Source organism: Manacus candei, unplaced genomic scaffold, assembly GCF_025592945.1.
Source record: "Manacus candei isolate 608988 ecotype Guabito, Panama unplaced genomic scaffold, ASM2559294v1 h1tg000151l, whole genome shotgun sequence".
In the NCBI taxonomy this organism is placed as follows: Eukaryota; Metazoa; Chordata; class Aves; order Passeriformes; family Pipridae; genus Manacus; species Manacus candei.
This window is the reverse complement of record NW_026138199.1, coordinates 1,326,815-1,336,013: the sequence shown is the minus strand read 5'-3', so window position 1 is coordinate 1,336,013 and position 9,199 is coordinate 1,326,815. Positions and strand designations below refer to the sequence as shown.

At 57.5% G+C, this 9,199-nt stretch overlaps 1 long non-coding RNA gene across 1 annotated transcript; it reads right to left on the bottom strand.

Moving 5' to 3' along the window:
- Positions 1 to 710: 710 nt before the first annotated feature.
- Positions 711 to 2,280, bottom strand: LOC127463179 (uncharacterized). The gene is made up of 3 exons (XR_007900682.1): positions 2,140 to 2,280; positions 1,322 to 1,548; positions 711 to 912 (listed from the first exon to the last, which is right to left on the bottom strand). It is a non-coding gene; the product is annotated as an uncharacterized LOC127463179 (long non-coding RNA).
- Between the last annotated feature and the right edge of the window lie 6,919 nt (positions 2,281 to 9,199).

Genomic DNA, 9,199 nt, shown 5'->3' with positions numbered 1-9,199 from the left:
CACGGGCTGCCCCATCCGCAGCCCATCAGCCCTTCTCCAGCCGGCAGGTCCCGACAGCCGCGGGGCCCTCGGGGAAAGGCCACAGGAGATGGTTGTAGTCAGGAGAGCGCTGCGAGCCAGACCCACCCCCGGCCCTGCTCCCCCCAGCCCAGACTCAGAGCGCCACAGAGTAATTTGGGTCGAAAGGGACCTTTCAAGGTCAATAGTGCAACCCCCCTGCCCTGCTCTGGCAGTCCCGTCCCCACCTCCCGCCATCCCTGGGACATCCTCGGGATGTCCCTGCTCTGCAGGGCTCTCCCCGCGCCACACTCCCAGCACAGAGCAGAGCAAAGCTCCCATTCCGGGCTGCTCTGGGGGGTCTCAAAGCACCAACAACTTAACCAGGAGTGGCTGCAGGAGGTGTCACCCAACTTGGAGACACACCAGTGGGCTCGGGGCTGGAATGGAAGAGAGCTGGTGTGGTTTTGGAGGGGATGGCAGCATCATGCCCTGGGAAGGAGCCCTTGTCACTGAGCCAGCCAGGCTCACCTCTCCCCAGCCAGAGGACCAAAACAACCAGCTGTGAGAGAAGAGGGCAGGGGCAGAGCTGCCTGGAGGAGGCTGGGCATGCAGGATCACACCAGGGTCTGCTGTGAGGCTGTTCTAGACATCTCTATCTCTGCCATCTACTAAATACCTTTACTTTCTTTTTAAAGAACAGTTACCTTTCCCACTGTAACTGCTGGCTGCCACACCTTCCCCCGGGGTGGACTCATCACCTTGCATGTTTAGAGGCCTCCAGCAGGGCTGGTGAGCCTGCAAGTGTTGTCTTCCAGCCTGGTCACAGGGGCTTTATTCCTGGGGTAAGAGCCAAGGATTCCCAGAGGAGGCTGATGAAGGGAGCAGCCAAAACCAGGCACTTCTTTGGGACCACTGTGGGACAGGCACATGCTTGGCACAAGTTGCTCCACAGAGCATAACCTTTGTCCGTGCCACAGTGACAAAGGGATGGGGTGTCCCCAGGGGACACAGGCACACACACCAACTATGTTTTAGTGGTGATTTGCAGCCCTTTGTGCTGCAGGAGCCAAGGAGGGGAGAGATGGTTGGCAGCCAGACACTGGCTCCCTCCCAACCCTCAGTGGGGCTTGTCAACACCACAGGTTGTGCAGAGGGAGACCTGCCAGGAAATGGCAGCCCTGAAGCTCCCAGGCAGGCTGGCAGGTGCCTCCCCAGCTCCACAGACAGGGACGTGGCTGAGACACCTTGGAAAGCTTCCTGCACGCCGTGACCCTGCCACTCCTCGCCAGCCCCTGGTGAGCTGGGCAAATTGAGGGGTTACCTGGGCTTTTACAGCTTCATTCACATGTTTTTGCTGCCAGACAGCACAGGAGCAGGATCTCCTCTCTCCATCAAGCTTGCCTTTGAGTTTGCTCCTCTGACAGGGGCGAGCTCCCAGCACCTCCTGCTCCTGGGCACGGCTGCCCTTCCCCAGGCTGATATGCCAGGGCTGGGGGCATCTCCCTCCACAGCCAGCTGAGACTTGACACAGCCGCTTCCATGGGAATCCTGCCAGGGCAGAGATGCCGGGCATGTGCTTTGGTGCCTCCAGACAATGGGTAAATGCCACACCTGCCTGTGCAAAGCTCATTCAAAGAGCACTCCTGGTGCTGCCACAGCCTCTCACAGCACTCACAGGTGTGAGTCAGTGGCCACGAGCCCACATTTTCCACTGCACAGCCCTTTGTGCAGCTCCTGCTGCTTCCCTGGCTCTGCTCTGGCTCGAAGCACAGAAATCTTCCCACAGAAGAGAAAGGTAAAGTCTTTCCAGCACAGAGACAGAACAGTCCCGTGGCTCACATGAGCCCTTCTGTGTCAGCTGAGATCTCCAGTGGCACAAAGTGAAGTGAATCAGAGAATCACAGAATACCCTGAGCTGGAAGGGACCCACAGGGATCATCCAGTCCCACTCCTGGCCCTGCCCAGGACACCCCACCAATCCCACCCTGTCCCTCAGAGCGTTGTCCAAACTCCTTGAGCTCTGGCAGCCTTGGGACTGTGCCCACTGCCCTGGAGCATGGGACTGGTTTGTTGTTCTCTCCCCTGAAGTTAACAGAGCCCTAAAGCAGAGTCAGCAGCACCCATGGCCTCTGCCTTTACCTCCCTACACTGCTCCAGCACCAGAAAAGACAGGAGCAGCCAGATCCCATGGATGCCCCATCTCTGGAAGTGTTCAAGGGCAGATTGGACAGGACTTGGAGCAACCTGGTCTAGTGTCCCTGCCCATGGAACGGGGTTGGAACAAGATGTCCCTTCCAATCCAAACCATTCCATGTCTCTGTGATGCCTCTGTGATGATCTTCACCCCACCAACCCCACTTCACAGCAGTGCCTGACCCCAGGGACCCTGTGGGGCTCAGTCCCCTGAGTAACAGTCAGGGGACAGGGCTACCTGAGCACTGAATCACCTCATCACACAACTGAACTGATCCCTGCATATCAGATGTTCTGCCTGAACGTCTGTGCCTTGAGGGGAAGTGGCCACACGTGCAGTACCTCAGCACCAGCCCTCCAGAGGCAGGAGGGAGCCTTCCAGGGGCTCTGGATCAGAGCAGTGCTCGTGTTGGGCTGTTGTAATGAAGTGCCTGGGGAGAGGTACATGAAACACGGAGTCTCTGCTCTGAGCAGGAGTGTCTGTGCCAATAATTACTGTGCCGAAAGCAGGGCTTGCAAACGAGGGGTGGAACTCGGGCCCTCAGCAGAGGTGCCTGGTGCAATCCAAGAAGCTCTGGGGGGACCTGAGACATCTCCACAGGGCTGGCAGATGTGATACAGGATTCACAGGAAACCTGTGCCCTTCTGGCGTGACAGATGGAGGCCAGGTGGGCTACCCTGGGCTGCCCCAGGTGGCACTGGGTGTCAGCAGGGACATGCTGGGGGACACACCTAAGCACAGACACCTGATCTGTGTGTGCAAACCCCCAGCCCTGCCCAGCCCATGGGCTTGGCTTTTAGACATCTGCCCCTTCGTGCCTCAGTTTCCCCATCTGTGATGGGGCCACCCTGCCTTGTCATCACCAGCCAGGCCTCACCCTCAGCCCCCCTGCACCCTCCTGACCTGGGCTTGGCTCAGCTCCTCTGCCAAGGGGGGCCCAGCCTTGGTCTGAGTCATCCCTGGGCACTCCATCCCCTCTCTCTGCCTCCATTAACAACATGCCTCCTTTCTAAATATAACTCCTGTGGATCTGCTTCCAGCTGCTGATCCTTGGTCTGTCTTTCACAGCCAGATTAAAGGGCCCTCCAGTACCTGGATTTTATCCCCATGAAGGCACTTACACGTTGCAATCAAAACACTTCTCGGCCTTCCCTCTGACGAGCTGAGCACACTGGGCACTGTGTGTCCCTGCAAGGCTTTCTCCTGCCCTCCAGCTGCACGGGGGGCTCATCTCAGGGCTCCCTTCACTCCAGGAAGGGTCTGCCCCAGTGGTTTGCCCATGTTTTGGAGGGATGACATCCCTTTGCAGCTGATGCACCTCCCTGTCTCACCTCTGTTTCTTCAGCTTTTGGTTCCTTAATGACATAAAAATGCATCTTTCAGCTCTGCCTGGTACAAAGACTTTACAGGCAAAGGTCCCACCCCCTCCCCATTCCCTCGGGACAGCTCATTGCCCACATCGTGCCAGTGGGGAAAGGGGGGCACAGGGAGGGCAAAGGGACCCCAGGGAGTTTATGGCTCCAGGAAGGGCCCCTGGTGCCCTGGCCCCTTTGCTGGGTCAGGGCAAGCTGCTCCCACCACATTTCCAGTCTGCCAGGGTGGAAGGGAGGTCATCCCACTCGAGTCAAAGCCCCAGCAGGTCCTGGCAGGGAGCAGCTCCCCAGCTGGGAGCACAGTGGGGCTGTGGTGCTGCTGGGGCCAGGCTGTGTCCTGGCAGGGACCCAGGACAGGCCAAATGGCACAGCTGGGAAACAAGAATCCCTCAAGGACAGAGAGTGGAGGGGAGAAGGATCCCCCTGAGGTGCAGCATTCGCACACCTGCCAGGTTTGTCCCAGCCTCCAGGCCCCGTGGGTGCCCATCTCAGAGGGAGAGGCCTCAGAGCAGGCTGAGGATCCCCCACAGGTGGTTCCCAGCTCCCCCTCTCATGTCCTGGTGATGCAGGACTGCTGGGGAACTCTGGCCAGGCACAGCCACCCATGCCCTCCTCCTCCTGCCTCCCCCCATGGACAGAGGAGCCCAGGGTGCTGAGCCCAGGGTGCTGAGCCCGGGCGGGTCCAGCCTCGCTGCCTCCTCTGCTGAGCCCCCAAACCCAGCCCTCTTTGGGGAGACCCCTCAGCCCTGCAGGCTCTGCTGCCCTGCCCTCCCTGCAGCTCTCCCTGGCCTCTGCTGTTCACCTGCCCTGGCTGAGGGTGACGGGGGCCACGATCCCACCCTGGCAGCTCATCCTCCACAGTCAGCAGCTGAACCCCATTGCTCCTCTGCCCTCTGCTCTGCACAGGATGTACCATCATCGTTGATAAGACACAAGTTTGCTGGTGGACTCCAGACAGTTCCAGCCTTCATCCCTCCTGCCCAGGTGCTGCAGAGGACACCTGCCTTGGCAGAGATGCTCAGTACATTGCGGCTTTGGGGGTACCACACACCTGACCAAGGGCCTTTGGGAATTCCCAGGGGAGTATGGGGCTTATCATGATGGTGGCACAGTAAAAACCTGCTTTTCCCCTTCCTAGGATGTGCTGAGGTCCCAGAAAACGGGTGAAGGCACAGCAGGACAGGAGCCATTTGTATCCCCCCCAAGATGCTGCATCTTTTCTTGGGGTGTCTGAGGGTCCCTCTGTGAGGGGCTGCTGGAGGAGGAGATGTTTCCACCAGGGTGGGTGACAATGGGGGAAGCTCTCAGGCTTGCACAGGAGAAGCAGCCAAGCCAGTGAGGTCAGGGGGACTCAGAGCTGGGTCAGGGTCATCTGGGGCTGCAACAGTCTGTGATCTGGAATTCTTGGGGTTGGGAAAGTGCAATTTTGGGGAAGGACAGCCAGGACTTCCCTACCTGTCAGCTTAACTCTGATTCCCTGGAAAGCTCTGGAACAATAATCAAACAAGCTATTGCAAATCTGTAGTAGATAATGAGAAAATGAGTAACATCCAGCCTGGTTTGTCAGAAGCAAAGTGTTTCACACAACGCAATTCCTCAGTGGCCTGGCAGAGGCAGGGTCACATTCCCACATATGCACCAGGCTCTTGACAGGGTTTCTCTGGATATTCTCCCAGGTGAATTCTGGAAACATGGATGGGAGAGAAGTCAAAGGACTGGCAGTAGGAGGTGCTCAGAAGCTCAGCAGGACGTGCCCTGACTTTTTACCTGGCAGCAGGGCTGGGCTGCCCAGGGGGCTGAGGGCTCCTCCTGGCTCTGTTTTCTTCATTAGCAGTCTGGGAATGGGACAGGGAAGGGACCATGTGAAGGCAAACGCAGCAGTGAGCTGAACAATCCTACAGGACAGCATGGCCAAGCATTTCCTGGGCTGTGCACTCGGGAGCACCCTGGGAGAGGCACCAGCCCAGCCCAGGTTCTGCTCGGGAGCCGCCGGCTTTGGGTGCCACGTGTCAACAAAACAGAGTCTGAAACGGGCTGAGCCCAAAGAAGAAGGGCCAGGTGATGATGTTGTGGGCAACAGATGGACCAGGGGAGCTCAGCCCAGCCTTAAGGACCCTCCTGAGACACTCAAGCAGCCACTCTAGGAACCACCTCTGGTCACTCTGCAGCCAGGATCAGCCCCCAGCCCTGCTGGCCACCTGAGCCTGGACACTGGCAGCTCTTCCTTCTCCAGCCAAGGAGAGGCCACGTCCACCTCTGCACAACATGAGGAGAGCAGGTATTGGCACGGGCTGCTGGGCTACAGCAACCTGCAGACACTTCTCAAATAACATTTTTCTCCACCTGAACACCTTCATTTTTGGGCTGTGGGTGCATGATGTGGAAAGGAGCCTGTCCCTACCCCACCAAAGTGTTGAGAACATTTGGCTTCCAACACAAGCCATCCAAACGAAATGTTTTTAGAGACTCAGATGCATGTTCTTATTTTGTCATTGCACACATAAGCAAAATGTTGGAATATGGTTTTTTTGGAGGAGGGAGACTCCCCAGCCAGGAAGCAGCTGTATGTGCCAGCTGCAAGCCCAGGAGAGGGGACAGGCAGTGACAGAGTTGGCTCTGGCTGAAGGAGGGGATGCAGGGCAGGGCTGGGAGGTGGCAGCCTCACCTCAGCCCTTCCCATGCCAGCAAGGCTTGGGGACCAAACTCCCTCCCAGCTCCCCCTTCCCTCCCCTGCTGTCCAAGGCTCGCTGCAGCTCACCCACCCTGTCAGATCCATGTCAGTGCCTCTCTCCCCCCCCCGTTCCGGGGGATGGGGGGCCTTGCTCATGGCCACATGATTGACTTGAAATATAAGGCAAAACATCCAAAGGCCACCCCTAGAAAGCCGTGTGCCAGCTCCTGACAGCTGCCACGTCCTCCCCCGAGCTCCTCAGCACGGCACAGCTCCCCCTGAGCTGACACTTCTCTTCCTCTGTCAGCTGGGGGGAGTCACCCCCCCAAGGGCTCTGATGGGAGGGGGACCAAGGTGCAAACGAGCCTGTGCTGAGGGTGCTGCTTTACAGACGAGCATCTCCTGGCTCAGGCTGGCTGGTCCCAAAGCCAGCCAAAGGGGAGCTGCCCTCCAGTGCCCAGATCTCCCAGGGATGTGCCTCCTGTGATGGAACCAGGAGGGTGTGGTGCTGTCACACAGCCCAGGGCTCTGGGCATGTCCTGGATGAGATCCCAGCAGCTGCCAGGAAGAAATGGAGTGAGGGCAAGGGGCTGGGAGGGGATCTGGTGGGGACTCGGGGGGTTTTGTGAGGGCAAGCAGTGACAGGACAAGGGAGAATAGTTCTAAGCTGAAAGCTTTAGGTTACTTAGCAGGAAGAAATCCTTCCCTGTGAGGGTGGGGAGGCCCTGGCACAGGTTGCCCAGAGAAGCTGTGGCTGCCCCATCCCTGGAAGTGTCCAAGGCCAGGTTGAATGGGGCTTGGAGCAGCCTGGGCAAGTGGAAGGTGTCCCTGCCCATGGCAGGGGGTGGAACAAGACGAGGTTTAAGTTCCCTTCTCACCCAAACCATCCTGTGATTCTGTGATTCTGTGGTTTGGTGGTGCCAGAGATTTAGGGGACAGGGAAGGAGTAGCAAGTCAGGATGTATTGACAGAGCAAACCTCCTGCTCCTGGAAAGGAAGATCATTCCCTTGAACTCGTGGGTAACCTTAACTCTGCCCCTGGGCACGGCCCAGGGATGTGGGGATGTGGCTTGTTGCCCACAGACCAAGGTCACACCCACAGTGACAGGAGAAATCCCCAGGGATCCACAGGGCCAGGGAGCCATCAGGAGTGTTTGTGTGGGGTCACACTGCCTGCACAGGGGTGTCCCCACCAGGCACAGCATGACCATGTCCACATGGAACACAAGGAGCTGGTGGGCACCTCTGAACTCACTCCTGTAACATCAGTGGCCCCTGGTCACCTCCAACCCAAACTCTTCCATGATCTGTGACCTGCCCCTGCAGTCTGCACACAGGAGGTCCTGCTTTGGCTGCAGGTGCTTCTGGATGCTCATCCTTGGTCATCCCAAATTCTGGCTCCATGGGCTCTTCTGTGCCATGGGCAGAGGTTTGTTAACATCTCTGTTGTGGATTAGAGTGTAGAAATGCTGGCAGAGAATTAGTGAGAGGGGACACCTGCCAGGCAGAGACCTGAGCACCCTGTTTGCAGCGTCAAAGAAGCTGGAGCAAATGGAGGAGCAGCTGTTCTCAGTGGTTTTAAAGAAAAGTCTGGATGTGCTGGAACAGGGTCAACAGCTTCTGTAGGGGATCTTTAAGGCCCCTTCCAACCCAAACCATGCTATGATTCTTTTGTGCATAGTCAAGAACTGAGAAGCATTTGGGACCCACCAGCTCTACCTCGTTCTGGAAAAACATCACAAGAACATAACCATGGAGAACCAGTACCTACCTGACAGGAGGGGACAGGCCTTGCTGAGGAAGGTGTTCAGAAATCTTCTCTGTTAGACTTTTGTCTGGGAAACTCTTGACAGATCAGCTGGTGTCTCCAGGAGGCTGGAGAGGCCACGGGCTTTAGTGACAGGGAACGGCAGGAGCACAAACCAGAGCCAGGCACCACAAGACCTCCTCAGGGTGGGCTCCCAGCCCACAAACAAGGACCAGGGAAGCAGCCCCTGTCTGCTGGATCCCAGCTTGGTGCTCCCCATACCTGTGTCCTGGTCCAGCTTCTCTTTCTGCTGATGCCTGAGCTCAGACTGAGGTCAAGACCCAGCAGGCCACTTGAAGGAGAGGGAATGGCCAGGACTGTTGGAGGAGACATTTCTGAGCTGCTCCAACACAGGTGAAGGTGTGAACACCTTGAAAGGCTCACTGGCTTCAGATGATGGGGTGTTACTGCTCTATGGGTGTGTGAATAAAGCAAATGTCAACAAAGCAGGCATTTGGAGAGAAAATTGGTGTTAATAACAATGATTATGATAGTGCTGCCACCAAAAATAAGTGTACGAACACTGACAGAGCGAGGGCAGGGAGATCCTGGGTTCTAACAAATATGTGTACTTGGAGAGCTACAGTCAGCAATGGGGTTGGGAGCTGGAGGGGCTCAGCCTGGAGAAAAGGAGGCTCAGGGGGGACCTTCTGGCTCTGCAACCCCCTGACAGGAGGGGGGAGCTGGGGGGGGTCGGGCTCTGCTCCCAGGGAACAAGGGACAGGAGGAGAGGGAACGGCCTCAGGCTGTGCCAGGTGACATTTAGAGTGGATATTTGGGAAAATTTCCTCATGGAAATGGTGGTCAGACCTTGGCAGGGGCTGCCCAGGGAGGTTTGGAGTCCCCACCCCTGGAGGTGCCCAAGGAAGGACTGGCTCAGTGCTCTGGGCTGGGGGACAAGGTGGGCATCGGGCACAGGGGGGACTCCATGATCCAGGAGGTCTTTTCCAGCCTTAATGGTTCCATTTGGGCTGGGAGGGCCTGGCTGGGGCCTGGGCTCTGCTGCCCAGTAGCTGCAGTCCCGGGGGTTCATGCACACACAGCCAGCCAGTTTTCACAGCACTAACACAAGTCTGGAAGCAGCCAGAAAATATGTCAGTGCCTCTGGAAACCTCCAGGATTGATTTCAGGGTCCTGAAAGGGAGATCACCACA